The sequence below is a fragment of the Manis pentadactyla genome, chromosome 3 (assembly GCF_030020395.1).
Source record: "Manis pentadactyla isolate mManPen7 chromosome 3, mManPen7.hap1, whole genome shotgun sequence".
NCBI classification, from domain to species: Eukaryota; Metazoa; Chordata; class Mammalia; order Pholidota; family Manidae; genus Manis; species Manis pentadactyla.
This window is the reverse complement of record NC_080021.1, coordinates 39,381,226-39,402,557: the sequence shown is the minus strand read 5'-3', so window position 1 is coordinate 39,402,557 and position 21,332 is coordinate 39,381,226. Positions and strand designations below refer to the sequence as shown.

The following is a 21,332-nucleotide window of genomic DNA, read 5'->3' as shown; positions in this document are numbered from 1 at the left end:
ATCTAAGAGTGAGACTGAGATTTTGCATGGTAAGTGTATGTTTAAACTAAGAAACTGCCAAACCTTTCTCTCCCAGTTGTTCTACATCCTTTGCAACACTTAGTATTGTTAGTATCTTTGATTATAGCAACACTAGTGGGTATGTGGTGCTATCTCATTGTGGTTTTAAAATGCATTTCCCTAATGACTAATGATGTTGAGCATTTTTTCATGTGATTATTTGCCATTTGTATATTTTTGTATCTCTTCCTCATTTTTTTTTTTTGTTAGGTTAAATCAATGTTTACTTCATTCAGAACCATTTCATTTACTTCTCATTTGGGCAAGAGCCAATCACAGTTCAAACCAGCTCAGCTCAAGGCCATGTAAAGCCAGGGTAAATATCTTAATCTGCTTAGAGTGAGGAATTTTTTTTTTTTTTTGAAGGGTTCCTCTGGTTCTTTTTTTCAGATAATTATTTTTTATTGAAGGGTAGTTGACACACAGTATTACATTACATTAGTTTCAGGTGTACAACATAGTGATTCAACATTTATATACATGATAATTCTAGGTACCAGCTATCACCATACCAAGTTGTTACAATATTTTGACTATATTCCTTATGCTATACATTACATCCCGGTTACTTATTTATTTTACAATTGGAAGTGTATATATATGTATATTTTTTCTTCCTCATTTTTAATTGTTGGAGTTTTTTTGTTTTTGTTTTCTTGGTTGTGAGTTTCAGGAACACCAAATAAGTATTTTGGGGGAGCTTCCCCCCCTGGGATCCTGAAGTGGTTCTTCCCAGCTTCAAAGGATCTTAGGTCTTTAAGAAACAAAAGTAGTTTAAACAAACAAAAAAATGAGAACTTTTCTAATGTATCTGGTGTATATATTTGGATTTCCATGTGTAGCACTACATTGTTTAAAAGAAGGTATACAAAGGAATAACTAAGAAGCATAGTGCTTACTGCTCATACTTCAGTGAATTAAAGCGAACATGATATTTTGGTAGTCATACTTGACTGCTATGTTTGTGGTAGTAAGTGCCACAAATCCAGGAGGGTAGCAGTTCTAGAGAGGGATGGAGGGCAGTGGACTCTTCTACCTCACTTTTCCTTTTAATCATGCAGATTGAAGATGAGTAGCAGATTTGCGACCAGGGTCCAGGGAAGACTCTAATACATACTGAAATAGAGGGCAATTCCTCTACTTTCACTGCTGTAAATCAACCATTAAAGCACATTTTACTAAAATAAAGGAGAATTCTGTAGCCATCAAGCTATTTGGCAGTGAAATGTGTTGCTTCAAAGAGAATACACTTCCCATCACTGGAAATATTCCAACAAAAGTTGCATGACATCTGACAGGAATGTTATGGAAATCAGCAACTGACTACATTGTTTAAAATATATTTAATTTACAGATTAATTTGATTGCATCACAACTCTTAGCGGCAGTATGGTATAGTGAAGAGACTGAGTTATAGAGTAACTTGCAACCTCTCTGACCCTCTGATCTTTAGTTTCTTCATCTGTAAAATAGAGATAAAAATACCAGATATAATGTGAAAATTAGTGATATGTAAATGAAGTATCTGCCACTATGTTTGTCTCATAGAAGAGTTCAATAAATAATATTTATATTAATATAATCCATTCATTACAATTTAAAAATTCAATAAATAATATATATTAATATATAATTTATAATTTATATAATTCATATGACTATTTTATAATAGTTATCAAAATAACTATTATTCTCATATTTCAGCCTGTTCTAGTCTACAACTTAAGCCAATTACTTAAAAATTAGAAGTGATATATTTACAATAGCCAAGAAATGGAAGCAACCTAAGTGTCCATCAGTAGATGAATGGATAAAGAAGATGTGGTACATATACACAATGGAATATTAGTCAGCCATAAGAAGAAAACAAATCCTACCATTTGCAACAACATGGATGGAGCTACAGGGTATTATGCTCAGTGAAATAAGCAAGGCGGAGAAAGACAAGTACCAAATGATTTCACTCATCTGTGGAGTATAACAACAAAGAAAAAACTGAAGAAACAAAACAGCAGCAGAATCACAGAACCCAAGAATGGACTAACAGTTACTAAAGGGAAAAGGACTGGGGAGGATGGGTGGGAAGGGAGGGAGAAGGGGGAAAAAGGGGCATTACGATTAGCACACATAATGTGGGGGGGGTGGCACGGGGAAGGCTGTACAACACAGAGAAGACAAGTAGTGATTTTATAGCATCTTACTATGCTGATGGACAGTGACTCTAATGGGGTATGTGGTGGGGACTTGGTGATAGGGGGAATCTAGTAACCACAATGTTGCTCATGTAATTGTACATTAATGATACCAAAAAAAAATTAGAAGTGATAATTGTGATCAGGTTTTTATTTTAAGGACTTTGTTATAGATTGTTTTCATTAATTAGATACTTACTGTATGCCAAGCTGTGTGCTAAGTGCTTTACATATGAATTCTCACAAAATTAATATGCAGTAGATTTCCTTATTCTTATTTTACAGAAAACAGACATACAAGGGTGAAGTAACTTGCTGAAGATTCTTCAGTTAGGAAGAGGCAGAGATTGAATTCAAACCAAAGTCAGAGTCTGATACTGGTGTCTGACTGCTATTGTCTCCTGCCTCCCAGCTATATATTTTTTGTGTTCTGAGATTTACCTTATCTAAAACTCACCTTGCCTTAAACCTACCTTCAGTTTTGTTTGCAGATATCATTGCAGATATTATTCATTTAAATTATTGGAATGTCACACTTGAGCACAATGTGACCTGTTGAGCATATTGGGGTTTTCTCCCTTACAGGATCTAAGATCTAGAAGCTGACTTACTCCAACTAGTTATTCCATTGTATTAAAAAATAGCAAAAGGTTCCCAAGGATTAGTATAGAAAACTAATATTGGTTTATTTGTCAATGTAACTCTGATTTTTATTATCATACTGAGAAGTAATGAACAAATTTGAGTATTATCCTTATAACTTTTTCTCACTTTCGAGCTATTTAAAATTTTAATTTTCAAACTATAATTTTGATTACTGTTTCCAAAATTAAAATTCCTTGCAACACAACCTCTTAATGGTTCCCTTTTTCCATTTTAGTCTGGCTTCTACCTGAGCAAAAGCTCAAGGAAATAGATAATTCATTTTCCATGACCTGAAGGTCAAAGAATTCCAAACCTGTGATAGGGAGAGGAAATTACAGGAACAAGAGCTCCCTGCTTCTAAGTTGTGTGTGTGTGTGTGTGTGTGTGTGCTTGTAGGTCAATCCTAGTTTTTATGTATGCTTTTAAGACTTCACCTATTGGAAGAGTACACAGATTTGGTATAGAATGGATAGTATTGTAAACAGATATATTGGAATAACTTTAAGTAACATCTGCGTAAGACAGTGTCCTGCTAAGTAGAGTCAATATTACAGTCAAAGACAGTTCTTCATGCTACTGCTGCAAAGAATGTTGAATTTGTGTTAGAATCATAGAACCTGGACTTTAGAACTCATTTGGCCCAATCGCTCATTCAGTGAATCTAGCATTTTGAATAGCTCCATGACAGGAGTTTCCTAACTTAGGCAGCAACTAATTCTATTGTTCAATGATACTAATTGTTTTAAAAAAAAAAAGGGAAAAGAAAAAAAATTCCAACACTGAAGCAAACCTGTTGATTTGTACTCATTTTTTTCATTTTTTCCACATGGTAGTTGTTCATGTTTTGAGCACACCACTGGTGTTTCCTTCACGCCTCTCCTATTTAGGAAAAAGCTGTGGTACTTTACACTAATCCCCACGGGAAATGTCAGGATCACTGAGATGGGAACAGGATCTTGGGAGACGTTTTCAAACTACACAAACATCTTGCAGTGGAGTCCGATGTTCCCTCAGGATCAGGAGGATGGAGCAATGTTTGCAGTTAGGTTCTCCAGGAAGTAGATGCCGAGAAGGAGCTGGGAGCACAAAACGTTTATTGGGTGGTTAAGATCTATAAAAGAAAAGGGGAAGAAGCAGAACTGGGCAGGCAGAGCAGTCAGAAGGTGATCTGACCTGCCAGGCTGCTAGGCCCATGAGGAGCTCTGCCGGACTGCCAGCAGAGGAGCCTTGGGTAGGTGGCAAGTGGCTAAGCCTTTCCACCACCATTCGCTCAGTCATTGGCTAGGGATCCACCTTAGCCTGTGACCTTGACTTGGAAAGCTGACTCTGAAGGAGCAGACAGCTGGAGGCAGGACAATCACACTCTGCAGCGGGGCAGCAAGTCGTACCTTGAAGAGGGCTCTGAGCAACACAGGCCTATCTGGGTAAGAAGAGGGGAATGGAAGAATCTGACAGACATTTTAGAGAAGTCTGGACAAGTGTTGGTGATTAGTCAGATACACAGAAGAGAGGTTAAAGATACTGTGATAACCAGCATAGCACTGCCATCAATAGACACAGTTTGGTTGGAATATAACCTTACCCACAGCTGCCTTTTGCTGAAAGTAGCCTCATTATTTTCTGTATAAGTTGCCATGGCTTGTGCCGTCTATGTTGAGTGACCAACCATGCTCCTTAGTTGCAACTGATAAGACTGGCCAGGGGATTGACCCACGACACAAGGCAGCCCTACACAGGCTGGAGGTGGCTTAATGTGAAACTGTCCCATTTTGAATGGGGACAAACCAACTCAGTACTTTTGTCTTGGAAGACTCAAACATTAAGTGCACAAGGAGAGGTTGAAGCAGGTGCTCAGGCTGCCTGCTAAAGGACCCAGCTGTTACTCTCCCCTGCTGTACTGGACTGTCCAGGGAGCAATGGGACCTAGACGCCCCTTTGTCCCCTGATGTGTGATGTCCTTTGCTACTAAATCACCACAGGTGGTCCAAGCATATGGCTTCCTTTAGAGTCTGTCCTTTGAATTTCAAGATGACAGTTCTGTTGGTTATTTCTTCTTTGTAGAAGTAGATGAAAAGATGAGGATTGTCCTTGAACTCTCCCTTACTTCTTGGTTTGGGCAACCTTTGTAAACCTCGAACATACCCAGTTTGCCTCCTCTTATAACCATAGTTATTTTTCCCACAAGAGGAGCTGTCACATCTTTAAATTTTGAATGTCAGGCTGATTTGTTTTGCTGCATGTTTATGGCATCCCAAAAAATTATCAAGCTACCCCAAAGTCACCTAAAGTGATTATTTTCTGCATAATATTTTTCTGTACCATTTTGCTCCTTTGCACTAAGGTCCAAAAAGATGTGATGTTGTACAGTCAACTTCTACATTTGCTTTGCCAGAAGGCAGTCCTACTCTCTGTTCTTTCACTCATTCACTTATGTGTTTACCCATTTTTACTCCCCATTGCATGTATTGTGCCCACCAGAGTTCAAATGCAGTGAGTGGACAGATGTATTTGAGGACCTTTTTGATTCCACCCTTCCCTTTGGTTTTAATCATGTCATTCAAGAAACCAGATTTGTGATGCTTGTGTGTAGCTTGGATAGGATAAGGATAGGCCAAGACAGAATAAGAATTATAATTGTGCACCCAGTTCCAATGTGTGTTTGGGTTTTTCTGCTACACCAAGCAATTCTTGGGTACCAGCTGGATATTCTACAATTCAACTCAATTCTGACGCTGTCTACCTGAGATAGCATCACCTTTCATAGATTAAGGGCTCAGTCCCACAAAGCTGCCCCCCTTCTCCCATTTCAGACTCTATATACTCTCAAGCCCAGGTTGTCATCTGTGCTTCTGAATGATACGCTACAGATCAGAGACCCACTCTTTGGGTTGAATTAATTTGCTAGAGTGGCTCACAGAACTCAGAGAAACATTTTATTTACTAGATCACCAGTTTATTATAAAAGAATTCAAGTCAAGAACTGCCAGATGGAAGAGACATATAGGTCAAGGTATGGGCAAAGGTGCAAAAACCATCCTTTAGGTTTTTATGGAGGCTTTACTGCATGACTGATTAAACCATTGGCCACTGGCAACATATTCAACCTCCAGCCGCTCTTCTTTCTTGAGCGGAGTGGGACCTAAAGTCCGAAGCCTGTAATCACAGGGCTGGTTCTCCTGACAACCAGCCTCCTTCCTTAAGTGAGGGCCAAAATTCACTCGTTAGTGACAAAGGTGTCAGCTAACACAACAAAAGACACCTTTGTCACTCTCACCACTTAGGCAATTCCAACGATTTTAGGACCAGGGTGCTAGGAAGAAGACCAAATTCATGTTTCTTATTATAAATAATAATACCATAAGGATACTACTTGCTTTGTAGAAGGATCCTTTTTCATTTTTTTCAAATAAAAACATTCTCCACAGAATCATCTTAGAATGTCTCCATGATACCTTTAAACTCTTTGATTTACAAAATTTGAATTTACACTTCACTTTTCTCAGAAAGTAGCTATCAAGTTAATAGATATAAAATGCTTGAAATAAATATTTTTCATAACTGCAGATAATACGCAGTGATAGTTTTGCTAGTCTTTTTTCTTATATATGATATAAAATACTTGAAAAAACACTGACACATGATTCAAAGAGAGACCCAGAGGCTCTCAAAATGAGGAATGAGGATCCCAAACAACCTGTTATTTTATGTTGTGCAAACAATAACAACACAAGCCAGTTTTACACGAAGGGTAAATGAGACATGGTGAAAAAACCTGAGTGTGGCACTCATGTGAAATAATGCTGAGATAGTAGGGCAGGCATTATTTGCCCCATTTGGTCAACAAGGGGAACTGACTACGTTTTTCTTTTGAATTTTAATTGTTTTAAGTAACTATTACTTTCACAGGATTCAAAATGCAAAAGGTACAATATAATATGCAGTGAAAGGTCTCCCCCACCTGTCCCCGTGGAACATGCTGAGCCCTCCTTGGCATTTGACACCTTCCTGTCCATCACCCACCACTTCCATTTATTTGCTAATTCAACACATACTATTGAGTACCTATCTAGTGGTAGGCAGTAGGCACAGGGGCAAGGATGCAGCAATGAATAAACCCAAATCCCTGCCCTTTTGGAACTGACATTTGAGTTGTGCAGATGCAGACAAGAAGGAAAAATGAAATACACAGTGCATGTGACCATGATAAATGCTATCCAGGATAAGGAATGCCAGATTGGGGAAGGTGCTATTTTTAAAGGTTGGTCTTACAAGGCCTTTCTGAAGAGGAGATATTTAAGCAGATACCTGAATGACTAGGTAAGCAAGCAAGCTGAATGGCTCTCTTGAGAAAGCTTACTGGGTAGAGGGAACAGGAAATGCAAAGGTGTATTTTAGGAAGACTTTTTCTTGGACTGCCCTACTGTTAAGAGTAATTTCTGTTCCTCTTCCAAAGGGAGGCTCATGGGAGTAATCACCTCAATATTTTATTTAAATTCAGAGGTTGAATTTTAATTGGTCATAGTGTTATCTTTTTTTTCACATCTAACAACAATATGTATTACTTGGGCTGTTTACTTAAAAGAGAGGATTGTTTTATGTATAGGTGTACTTCGCTTAAGTATTTTTTATTTGTTTATATTTTTTGGGGGGGGAAAGCAGGTTACATGTTGATTGGATTTTATAAATCAAGTATTTAAAACACATTATAAAATTTTGTACCAGCTCTGACCCCAACCAGTATGATGAGTACTTCTGCTCTCTCTTCGATGATAACTTTAAAGCAGCGGTTCTTAAATGGGGGCAATTTTGCATCCCAGGGCACACTTGGCAATGTCTGGAGGCATTTTTAGTTGTAACAATTGCTTGGAAGGAGGAGTTGCTGCTGGCATTGAGTGGGTGGAAGCTCGGGCTTCTACTGACCATCCGACAGCAAAGAACAGGACTGTCCCCAACAAAAAATTACCTGGCCCCACATGATAATAGTGCTGAGGTGGAGAAACCCTGCTCTAGGATCATAAGCTTAAACTAAAATTTACAGAACTGAGGAGGGGTCCATGGCCCAGGCATACCGATCAGGTTAGAGCAGACAGTGTGAAGCCATGTCTTAAGCTGCTCTTAATCAAATTCACTCATTCATTTATTCATTCATTTGTTCAACAAATATTTACTAAGAGCTAGTACTGGTTAAATATTCCTGCGTACAAATTATTCCGAGACTTAGCAGTGTAAAATGACAATAAACATGAATGTTTTCACAGTTTCTGTGAGTCAGGAATGTGGAAGTGGTTTAATTCTGCTGTTTTCAAAGTTTTTGTCCCATTTTGTGTGTGGCTCTGGCTCAAGGTCTCTCATGAGGTTGAGGTCCAGACGTCAGCTATGATGATGTCATCTGAAGACTGGATCAGAAAGGAAATAAAGCAGCGTGATGCAGCAGTGAGTGACTAGGTAGAGGGCAGAAGCACTCATTTAGGTGGGGTGGTAAGGGAAAAGCCCGCCAGGGAGGTGTCCTTTGTGCTGGGACCTGAATGACAAGAAAAAACTGGCCAGAGGAATTCACGATGGCAGAGTGTTCCAGGCACAGGGAACAACAGGTACAAGCCAAGATGAATAGCAACTGATAGAACCTTGATTTGAACATGAGGGCTGGGAATGTAGAGTAATTAGAGTAATTGAAAGAAAGATTTTTTTTTTTTCATAACTAAAAGTTATCTCTATCCACTTAAGGCAAGAAGTAGGATAGAGTGGTGATGTGGGTATAAGGTGAGACAAAAACTTGGAAAACTTGTTTAGGAGTGTTTACTAAAAGCTTGTGTGTCTCCTTTATCACCCAGGAATTCCACTCCTAACACCCAAGAGAAATGAGTGCCTAAGTCCATCCAAAGATATGTAGACGAATGTTCAAAGCAGCTTTATTCATAATACCCCCAAACTGGAAACAAGACTAATGCCGACGACTGAGTATAGATAAGTTGTGACGTATTCACACAATGGAATTCACACACACCAATCAAAAAGAACAAACTACTGCTATATGCACCAGCTTACAGGAATCTCACATAATTAATGTTGAGTGAAAAAAGACAGACAAAAGGAGTCCCTACTGTGAGATTCTATTTGCATGAAGTTAAAGGATAGGCAGAACGAACTGATGGTGAACTCAGAACCATGCTTTCCTGGGGTAGGGTGGGGTGTTTTGACTTGCGAAGGACAAGGGGACACTTTGTGGAGAACTGGCAATGTTTTTTACCTTGATCTTGGTTGCTTACAGCTGTGCCCATGCATAAACGTTCTCAAACCCAAAGCACATACCTAATTCTTACTGAACGCAGCAACAACTGGGTTCAGGTGTCAAATGAAACAAGAACCTAGTTAGAGTACTCAGGTTTATCTTAGGGTCCAAAATTTCATCTAGGGACCAAGTTGGCCAAGCAGGTAAACTAAGGACCCGGAGGCCAAGACTGGCTTTGGGACCCCATTTCTTCCAGGGATTGATCCACACACAAAGCTGCTCAACCCCCAGCAACTCAAGCCCCAGGAAGTCCAGCTGGCCAAGTACCTCCTGCTGGCTTTCCAGCTTCCTGGTGCCCTCCTTTCTCTTTCACTGTGTGCCTTTTCATTCCCTTCCTCTGCCCTACAGAAGAGAGTTTCTTCAATTTATTAAAAATATATATTTGATGTATTCAGGAAAGAGAAATAATGTTTTAAATAAATAGCAATAGCAGCTTATAAAATTGAAGGTTAAGTTTTTCTGCTGAAAACTTTTTCAGCAGAAGTAATGGGGGGTGGGCAATGTGTAAGCATGGCACGGAGAAACAGGATAATGGCTTCATCACCCAGGGACCATATCCAGAGTGGAAGAAAATCATCTAGGCTCTTCAGCAGCAGCAGAAAAAGGAGAGGAGTGTGATTTCCCTCTCTTCTCAGTTTCCTACTGGGGAAGGTTGGGAATGGAAGGGGATATTAATATTTATTGGCACCTGATTTATGATGTATTCAGTGCCACTTTGTATAGGAACAAAGAGCTGGAGGAAAATTGTTTTTGACTTTTCCTGAAACTACATATATAACCGTAGCAATGTGGATGTACCAAGCTATGAGCTGTTTTTTGCTGTTGGGATCTTATTAGAATAGCCAGTTTTATTATTCTGGGCTTAAAGGTAGGTTAAACACTCTACATTCATTTTCTCATTTAGGAAGTCTCTTCCAGGTCTTGTATTATTATATTCTGAGGAAGTATAGCTCAAAGAGGTAAGGTAATGTGCTCAAGGACACACAACAGAGACAAGAAAGAAACCCACAGTCCACACACCTGAGTTCTTATGCCCCTCTGACCACTCTGACCTGGATAGGAGCGTGGAAGACAAGGCGAAGATTGCCTCTTGTGTTCTGAGGAAGCACTGGGAATACTCCCCATTTCCTCTCCTTGCAAATGAAATATAAGCATTTCTAATACATCTCAATGAAGGAACAAGACCTTTAGTAAGCTTTAAAGGTGGAAAATATCACATTTCCCCCTCGAAGATCTCTACCTCAGCACCAGATTACCAAAGCCTCCTCTGAACAACTTGATATTTCACCTACATCACTGCAAAAGCATCAAATTTCTCTATGAATCTTTTACACACACACAATGACCCTTAGTTTCATGTGGATTCTTGTAATTCCATAGCCCTTCATCCACATTTCTGCATTTCATTCATTCAGCACATATGTTTGAGCCTTTATATGCCAGGCAATGTTCAGGTACTAGGGATTCAGCCATGAATTATCACTCAAAACTCCCTCCTTTATGGAGCCTCCATTCTCATTCTAATTGGGGGAAAACTGATGATTTAAAATGGAAAAAATATAGGGCATTTTAGTTGGCGCTGAAGGGATATAGAGACAATAATGCAAGGAGGAGGAAGGGAGAGGTGGGAGAAGGGGTGTCATTGATGGGCCTCTTTATGACTTGTTTACTCATGTGCCTTTTCAAGAACAGATACCAAGCCAGTCGTGATGTCTTGAACTCATTACCTTTCAACCTGCTGGGCTCTGTGAAGCTCAAAAAATATTTGTTGATTGAATTACAAGAGGCCAGTTTCATGGTGCTCATTTGGTACAGAAGCAGTGTACCTTTCACAGCTTTTGATGAAAGGATTGGTTGCACTACTAATGGCCCTTCCAAGAAGGAAGTGACTGTTTATTTTTGGGGTGGGTTCTCTGCTTTCTATGGTTTTATCAGGGCCAACTGTACACTGGCAGTTTTGAACAGAGCTTCAGCATAAGCCCTCAGAGAACAAAAAATAGACAGGCTTGGTCAGCAACAATGAAACTTATTCCTTTTATGGAAAAGATGAGAAATTTGAAGGCAAGAAATAATGCCAGTGTCAGAAAAGGAGGCAAGAAAAAGCAATGAGATGGAACAAGGAAGAAACAATGAGAGAAAAATGTAAAAGAGAATGAATTGGTAGAAAAAGCCAAAACCATGATAGGAGAAACCACAACCCCTAACTCTCCTGTGGCTCAGAGAACCGGAAGGACTGTGGAGCAGGCAGGCGGGAAGCATCCAGTAGCCAAGCCAAGGCAGAGAAGCCCAATTATTTTTGTTTTTGACTGACTGTAACTATCCTTGAAAGTCTAGAAGAGCTTAATATCTCTTTTCCTAGTACAACTATCCCAATTAATCTTCACTACCCTCAATATCAGCAGGATGGACTTGAGAAAGGAACACCACACAGGCAAACCTTTCATGTGACAGAAGGAGCAGGAAGCACAGTGAACATGGGCTTGGTACAGTGGGTTTTGAAGAGGGTCAAAATAAATCTTCTCTGGTGAACGTTAGCAGTGGAAAACATAAGTAGGCAAATGTAAAATCTTACTAGGTCTACAGGGAAAGCTTTGCTTCTTCCACATAAAAATACTTCTCAAAAACAGCCAAAAGTGGGGGTGAGAGGTCTCTGTAAACACTACTTCATGATAATTTGAATGCCTTTAATGTCTGTCTTTCAGGTTGAGGGTTCTTGTCTATTTCTACACGGTGGCACCATGCACACCGGCTTTCTGACCTCTCATTGTCCTGCAGAGAGGGAGAGGCAAGCAGATGTCTAGCGACTATAACTCAGGTGGCTGCAGGTAAGTGACAGCTGGCAGCCATGTGGCGGAATCCGCAGGGGAGTACAGCTGAGCACTAGGAAGTGCTCCATGTTGCCCACTGCAAAATCCACATGGTCCTCCACAGGATGGTGCTTACATCCTCTCCTTCAAACAGCACATCAACCTGGGGCTCTTAAAGAAGCTCCTCACATTCTCTAGAAGCTTCACCATTGCAGAGGGACAGGAATTAGCACTGTCTACTATAAATTTATTTCAGAAAAAACACATGTTTTCTTTCTTTTCATTCTCACAGTAGTTCTAGGAGTAAATGGAGGCACAAAGTGATCACATAACGTACTCTGGTCTCACTGCTAACAATTGCTTGGGTCGAAATTTGAACCTAGCTCTGACTTTTTGTTGTGTGCTTTCTCACTACACCTGGCTGCTGGGTGTGTGCGCAGGATGGCAGAGTACTGAGAGGATGAAGACCTGAGGATATAATGGGAGGCATTTAGGATTATTTGCTCCATTGTTTTTCTTAAGATCTCCTCTCAAATAAAAAAGGGGAAATGTTTTGTGTTGGCATATTTAAAAAATAATAAATACAATTTAAGATGAGCTATTCATAGAATTTTCAGATATATCTTCAAAACAAACAAAATTTTAAATTTGATTACAAGGTCCTTATAGTGAATAATATCTTATATCCATCTGTTTATTCCTTTCCACATGTACTTGATCTAGAACTCCCATGGCTGCCCCCTTTTTTTTGTTCTTAAAGCATCATTGCGAGGAGCATCTAACCTTTAGTCTCAAGAAATCAAATATTTGAAGCTATTGAAGAGACATCCCTGGCTTATTGCTGATCCAGGCGATGGGGGAGGGGTAATGACTACACCAATCTATACGTTCTAGGTCACTTACAGTGTACTACAGAAAACGCATCCTGGCAGGAAGTGCTTTAATTATTAAGATTAGCATAGTGTTTACTCTGCACATAGGCTCTGAGAAGAGTCTCTTACAGAGTCAGAGTGCGATTGGGAAGAGAATCTGCTTAATAGCAATCAGTGGAGCATTAGCTTTAAAAATATTTACACATTAATGGATAGAGGAGTCACAGTTTATATGATACCAATACCACAATGTGTTTTTGGTTAGCTTGTTTCACAGAGCGTGGAAGACAAGGCAAAGATTGCAGATATCAGTTACCAACGTGGAGGCCCCACAGAAGACAGGGAGAGGACTCTGGCTTGCTGACTCGGCAGGAAACAGGGACACAGCAGGGGAGAGCAGAGAGGAGAAGGCGGTGCAGATCACCACAATAGGGTGCTCTTTTCATGGCCTCAACTTGCCTCCTCATGACATCATCAGGCTGGGTGCTCTCCAGAGTTACAGGAGATCCAAGAAAGGGATAAGGAATATAAAAAGCTATTCAGAGGGAAGCTGCTGTCTTCAAAAGAAAAGAATGCAGAGACTAAAACTAGGCCATTTAAAACCCTAGAAAACTGATGGAAAATGTATAGCCCTAACCTTAGGGTTTTCTAAAAAATCAGAGGCTATTTGAGAAAATACAAATGAGTGACTACTTTTTAGCTCCTCAGGATCTAAGGGATCACTGTGCTTGAAGAGGACGTTGTCTGCAGGTGGCCCATAACATAGCCACAACCCAAGAATTCATGCCACACCCAGTGGCTGGGAGGCGGAAGCACTGGGCCAGGGCCTCAAGTTATGTTTAAGAGCTTCATCTTTATTTTCAGATGAAGTTAAACACAGGGTTACAGAAAAGCCTGATAGGATTAAAATAAAAATGATTTTTTGACTTGAGTCCCACAGCAAGCCACGCCAATAGTTGTATATTATGAATTAATATTTTAACAAATTCTGCAATTATATAGTCTCATTTTATTGCATTTTTTATTGTTATTACATCTTATATTATCATTACTTATTGCATTGTATTTGTGTACATGCACATTAAGAGTTTCAGCTTGTTAAAAATAAGCATCCAAATTGTCTCCATTAAAATAAAGATTTTTTTTTCTTTTTTTCTGGAGCTTCAAAGAATGGAAGTGGTTCTGCCTTTTTAAATCTCGTGGAGGCCTTGTCTTGAGCCAAGTGCCCCTTTGCCAGCTATCTTTCAGGCAATGACCTTGGTAAACATAATTTTTTTAAAAAGACTTCAAGATCATTTCCACTTGGAAGGATGGAAGGAAGCAAATGGAAATGCTTGTTAGGGAGCAGGAATAGAGTGCTGCAAAGCTCTTGATTAGAAAGCATGACCATAAATTAAGATGCTCCTGTATTTGTTGGAATTACAAAGCACACTTGGCCGTGGCTGTTAGGGGTATAGTTTTACATTTTACAGGACAAGAAAAGACTTTCAGGTATTTTGTCCAGATGGTGTGGGATTCTGGGATTTGGTCTGAGATTCTGTGAACCACATCCCTCCCTCCTAAGGATGGCAGGTCGTTGGCCCAGCTCTGCCTCTGATGCCTCAGACATCTACCCCCTGAAAACAGGAGAAAGAATCTGCCTCTGTCTATTGATTTACCTGTGAGGAAGGACACAACAATTTGGCCTTTATTAAGGTAAAGACATGCATCTCAAGAGACATCTTCACTGTTTTGAATCCTCTGAGATGATCAAAAATAATAGGTCTAAGGCCTCTTCCTGGAATAGTTTAAAAAGATGAGACATAGGAAAAAGTTTCTTGTATGTAGCAAAATTTGTATTTGATGAGGCTTTCTCCCTTTTCTTTCTTTCTCAGCCTCCTTCTGAAAATAGGTCACTACTTCCTGTAATTACGGGACATTTAATGGACACACCAGCCTTTTTGTACTGTTGATGTTTTATTCTCAACTTGACTCCATTCCTCATAGACCAGCAAACCCTAAAAGATGCTATCAGCTTAGAACTCAGTGTTAAAAGGTGCAGGCAATTTAGAACAAAAATCAACCAGCACATTTATGATGAACAAGGATTAATTTTAAAGGGAAAATATACCAAGCCTGATAATTTTGTGGCAAAACTAAATTACACATAATATCTTTCATATTCTTGTATAGGTTACTTTTGACTTACAGAGTTATTAAAATTAAACAATGACCTTCTTTAAGTTTAAAAAAACTTCTCTATCCCCCTTCATTCTAAAGGACTACATAATTTTATTTCTCTAAAAGTAGATGAATTCCCTTTCCCATGAATGCCACTTTTCCCACTGTGTCCTTGGTTCTTTATGTTGGCAAGGAATCTCAGCTTTTAGTGATCTTGTAAAAAACTTGGAACCCTCAGGCAGTAGCGACAAACAAATGTCTTAAGTCTAGCGTTTAGGCCTGGGCCTCCGCAGGATGCACAGGGGACCAGTGGGGACAAACAAGTCTCTAAGTCTAGTGTTTAGGCCTGGGCCTCCACAGGATGCGCAGGGGACCATCTGTGATTTGTCGCTCAGCTCATCACAGACACATTTCCTCCCGGTGAATGCCAAGTTAATATTTGTTGACCAACGCGTCCAAACGCAAGTCAACCTTGAGGTTCTCTGGAAGTGTGTTTGTTATTTACTAAGTGCCCACAATGGTCAGAAAGTCAATGAATTTCAGAGCTGGAAGGGATTTTAAAGATGACCAGATTCAACACCTTCATTTTAGCCACAAGGAAACTGAGCTCCAGAAAGAAGGGCTCTGCCCCAGGTCAAGTATCTTGTACATGGTGGAGCTGGAAACGAAACCCCCAGGTGGGGTTCTTTTTGCCTTCTGCAGGTGTATCTGCCTTAGCAGACTTGGTCCTTGCTCACTAAATATTTATAATTTAATTATACCAACTTTTGTAGTTTAAGGGTTTTTGCATAGTCATAATGATGGAATTGGAATCCACTTTTGGATTTAGGGGGGAAACTGTGATAAAAAGACAGAAATAAGCAGAAAAATGAGCACCCCTAACGTATATTTTAAAAATTGATTTGACTTTACTTATATTCTACTTACTCCAAAAAGGTGCCAAGAATGTTTAAAAGGGACATTCAACATAACAAGATAAAACAAGTAAGAACGATGTTGTAAAAACAAGTAAGAAACATGACAAAAAGGAAAATAGAGTCAGTAAAGTAAGTTGGGAACTTGAGTGAGATGAGAGTACAAAATATATGCCATAAAGCCCTTGTAGGTATTTGCTACAAGGAGGCTACAAATGTGCTGCTAAGCCTCCTAGCAAGAGGTGGGAACTGTTACAAGATTCAGAATTCCCAGATAAAAAGCAAACCAGCCTGCAAAAGCACAAGTGTTCTTACAAATGAGACCCCGATGTATATTAGGATAAAATAGAATTGCAATCACAGTCTTCTTGAGGCATTGGGTTCATCCAGTTCAGCTTTTTTCCCAAGAACAGGAACAGAGGCTACTCAGGATCATATCATAGCCCTGGGTCTCCTGGATTTGGAGGAGAACAAGAAAGGAATCCAGGGAACCACTTTTCTTCCACAGAACCTCGGGAGAAGGTCAGGATGTGTCCTGATGCAAACACTGATGCCCTTCTACTGGCATCCTTCTCCCGAGGCATCCTTTGCCTCCTCTTCCAGTGTCTGCACACAGCAAGGCTGGCTGGAGCTGCAGCTCTTCCAAGTTGCCCCAACCCTCTGCAGTCTAGAAGACTCCCAGAGGGAGGGCCAAAGAGACAGAGGGAAGACCTCTAACAAGACTGTTTATCCTGACTAGATGGCAGAACTGGTTAGAAAAATGCAGCTATTTCCCCAGATAGAAGACAGGGGACACAATTTAGAGTTCCAAATACCCAGTATATGATAGAAGGAAGCCAAACTTCTTGGGGGAAGACGGGCAGGGAGAGGGGAGCTTACTGAAGGGACAATGGGGCCACACAACATTTTCCCTAAGGGAAAACACTAAATAGGACCCTTGGGGTCTTTGCCCTTAGGAAGGTTGAGCATAAAGATATATTTAGATTGTTTGGCAGTAGAGGCAGAGGGAAGTCTATATTATAAAAAGGTGGTTTCTATGTTAGTTTTTATTTCGCATTTTGGTTCCTAGTCTACCTAGGAAATTGTTATTGAGAACAATAGAGTGGACCTTGGACAAGCCCAAAATGTTTAGGATGACATCCTGTCACACAGGGGAAGAGGAATACATATGAAGAGAGAGAAAAATTTCTTTTTCAGTTTTAAACTTTTGTCTTTGATCTTGATTACCAAAGCATACATAATCATTATGAAAAATGCAGGAAATATACTTCAAAGGAATAGAGGATAAAATCCCCTATAATCTGATCCATTTTAAGGTTCTGATATGTTTCTTCCATTTTTGTCCTTATGCATTATTTGTATACATAATTTTGACTTGATTAGAAAATTAACTAATTTGAAAATCAATTTCAAGTTACAAGATAGTTCCTGGACTTGCTTCTTGTCTTTCTCTAAGCCTGGAAGATAGGATTTCCTCTGAAAAAAGCCTGTAAGGTTTGACTGTGAGGCAGTGATGCCTATTTACAGCCTATCTCTCAGAAACTAACCACCTAATAAGCAAGTCCTCTTCAAGCTATCTTGGGAGACAGTGATATAATGCTGGCACACATCATTTTCATGCTGCTGACAACGTTTCTGGAATCCCTCCTGTGGAATTGGTTTCTGAGTCTGTGGCACTTTCTTTTGAACATTACCACATCGACAACTTCTCCCATTTTGAGGGTGGGTTTGATACTTGGAAACGGCCACAGTTATCAGGGGTCAGGCCCAATAAGTAAGGTGTGTGATCCCTCAAGATGGGGAATATTGTTTTCAGTTGAGAACATAGAGTCCAAAATGTAATGAAATTTACTTTCTCATGAGGTAAAAAGGTTTTGAAGAGGAAATGTTATAGTGGAAGGGAGATTTACCTTTTCTCTATGAATTTCAACGAATTCTACAGCGTGGAGGGGAAAATTGTCCCTGGGTTTTCTGATACGCAATTACACTTTTGGAGGCCAAAAGCTATTTGTTTGACAAGCTTCATGATAATTCCATTCTCCATTTCTAGCAAACAAAAAGTATTACATATTCACATGTAAGATAGTCACTGAGGCAAATTGTTCTTAACCAATTCCTTAGCTAAAACTGCACTTACCATTACTATTATCTTGAGATGCAGAAAGTTTCATGTTTTAATTCTCCTGTTACTCACTTATAATGTCCTTTCTCTTCATTTCAGCCTGAATATTCTTTCCCTTGTTTCCACATCAATCTGGTAGCACAAAAGAGGAAATTAGATGGTGGTTTGTCTGTACAGATTGTTAATATTTCTGAAGGTTGCATACAGAGTCATGTATAACTTTCTGAATTCTTAAGCTTGTATAACATCTTAAGCACTAATCATAACTCAGTGTTCTTTTATCTTGTTTCTTTTATGTATCTTGTTTCTTTTATTTGACAGCAAAAGATTGCAAGCTTTTTTTTATAATTCAAGGATTTTAGTAAACATCATGAAGGAGAGCCAACAATATTTCTCTTTGTACTTTTTTCCCTACAAATTACTTTTCTTCCTAAGAGGTTGAGAGAGATAAATGGGTGAAAGTGGGGGAAAAAATAGACACATTGTATATTTTTTAATTCATTTGTTTTCTTGATACTCATTAGTTTTCTTATTCCTTGAGGACGAATTTCTCTTCCACTTAAAAATGTTTTCCCCTTTTGATCTGGTCAATCCTGTAAAAGGAAAATCAAAATACTATCTTTTTTCTGTGTGTACATTATGTTGCCATTTGATTAGAAAAAAGTGTGGGTATATCTATGTATACATATTGCTTGTATGTATAAACACTCTTTCTGGAAATATAAAAAAGACCTGGTAACACTGGTTGTCTCTGGGAGAAGAAATTGAGTGGCAGGGAATCCTTAGGAGGGAAGGAGACTTGACTACCCACCTTTTTTTGAACCTTTTGAGTTTTTGGACCATGAAGAATGCAATGAACTAATTTAAAACAACAAAAAACAAACCTGCCAGTTTAAAAAAAGAAAAGAAGAGATAAATCAAGGAAAAAGGGGAAAAATATACTCTGTTGGTTTGAGACTGGCATTTGGAGTGAAGATGGAAAGGACATCATTCCTCTTGTTAACTCCATCTCTCTTCCTCCATTCCTTTTTCCACTCGGGCCAACAGCTTTCAGCTTCTATTCATCTGATAAGAGCTTAAAACCCACAAGTAGAAAATGCATTAAATATCCTCAAGCTGCTCCTAAACTACGCAGGATTCCCAGTAAACAGATGGGTGTCCTTTGCAGAACACAGATGGAGGCCACTTCCTCTGGATTCCTTATTATAACCTTAGCCTGGACATGTGGCAAGTAAATATATTTTAATCAGTGTGCTCAAAACCATACCTGCTTGAATTACTCTGCAACTGTTCTTGTCTTTTACTATTCTTTAATAGTTTTTCTCCCCTCTGAGCCTTCCAGCCTGTGGCTCTCCCTTTCTCTAGCTAACTCTTACCAACAGCACTGAAGGCCTTATTTCTTGAGCTCAATGGGACTTAGTGGCCACCTCTCTAAGGAGTGGTCTTTGACCCACCTGCTTTGCATTTCTTCTACCCTGCAAACCCCCACAGTCTAATTTAGGATTCCCTGTTTTAGCTCCACAGTCTAGTACAACAAATATCTGTAGAATGAATATAGGTGAATAAATAAATGAATGAAAATCTCGTATACTTGCCTTACTTTATCTCCTAGCCAAGAGATGGTACTCCATCAGAGGATCTCTGTCTCTCTGGGTTTCTGGGGGAGCTTCCCAAGGCCTTGGTAGAATAGTCCATATATATTTGATCTTCATGAACTGAATGCCCATGAAGTTGAAGGATACTGGCATTTTCTTTTTCCACTATGGGCAAACGTTATCTAAATTGACTTTAAATAGAAAGCCCATATGAAAAATAATAATCTCAAATTCAGTCTAGCAGAACTTTTATTTTCTTATCCAGTACAATAGGTCTTTCTCTTTGTGCTTCTTTTTCAACTGCTTATGAATAACTGTAACAGAGGCAGAGATTTTAGGTAAACAGTCATCTTTCGAGAGCTAAACCATAAAACCTTATTATTCTATGGAAAGTGCACTTACTAAAAATGCATATGTTGGAAAGACTGATGACAAAATCATACCCAAATTTTTTGAAACATTGAAAAAAGGTGAAACTAAAAAAAATGGAAGTATAACAGGATTAACTGCATTTAGGTTAAAAAGAATCAGTTGCACAAGCAGCGGGTTGGGGGAAAGCAGGCTTGGATGCTGCTCATATGGAGAAAGTCAGTTATAACTGATTCAAACTTTCAGCCAATGGCACGATGGCGTTACTTTAAAATTCAGTGTGTTTATATTACCTTAAAACAAAGACTTCAAGTTCTGGACTCAGGAAGTAGTGATTTTCAAACTATGGTTGCCAACCATGAGTATGAAACCCATTTAATGGAGAGTAACCAGCCTTTAAAAAATAGAATAGAACACAGCTGAATCAAGTAGAATAGTGGGATTGGAAAATGTATGAGATGGTGGCAGCTAATTAGGGTATGCATTGTTTTGTGAAACCTCCATTTCAGCTACATGCATGCATATGCGTATTGATGACACGTAAAGTAGATCTTTTTCTGTGGGTCATGCTCAAAAATTCAAAGAACCCCAATTTAGAAAAAGATACCCAGATGGTGAGAAAGATGGGCATGGTGAGAAACAGTTGCAACAATTGGGAATGTTTAGCTTGAAGGCGAGAAGACTAAGGGATGACAGAGCTGTCTTCCAATAGTTGAAGGATGGTCATGAAAAGGAGAGAATGGCTTTGTTCTCTGTGTTTCAGGAGACTGGGGTTCATGGGGAGAGCTTTTAGATCACTATCCAGATAAACTATTTGACAACGAGGGCTGTCCATCAATGGAACTTCAAAATAACACACTCTAGGAATGCTTAAGTGTAAGATGGGACCATCTGTCAGGGTTACTGTGGCAGAGATTCCTATATTGGGAGAGAAGTCAAATTAGATACCCTTGAATGTCCTTGTCCACTCAAAGACTTGATCATACTATTTTCTCCCATGGATTTAAATTTCACTAGTTATATGCTTCAGATCAGGTAATTAATTCAGCAGATGCTTTAAACACTGGTTATCTTATATGTTTATAATACCATGTGTCACATTTAATTTTTAGCCATGACATACCTGTTTTACAGATGAGATTATCAAGGTCACTGTGATACTTGGCTAGAAGTGAGAACAGGATCCAGGCCTCCTGAACTCCAGCCTTTCCACTAAGCTAGGGCAGCCGCTCAACCCTGAATATCCACACCGACATTGCTCGGGTGGCGGCAGGCTCTGCTGGGGTCCTGCCTCCGTACCTGTATTC

At 39.3% G+C, this 21,332-nt stretch overlaps 1 long non-coding RNA gene across 1 annotated transcript; it reads right to left on the bottom strand.

The window, feature by feature from the left end:
• Positions 1-701: 701 nt before the first annotated feature.
• Positions 702-18,935, bottom strand: LOC118907635 (uncharacterized). Its single transcript, XR_008996229.1, has 3 exons — positions 18,077-18,935; positions 3,688-3,973; positions 702-1,522 (listed from the first exon to the last, which is right to left on the bottom strand). It is a non-coding gene; the product is annotated as an uncharacterized LOC118907635 (long non-coding RNA).
• Positions 18,936-21,332: the final 2,397 nt, after the last annotated feature.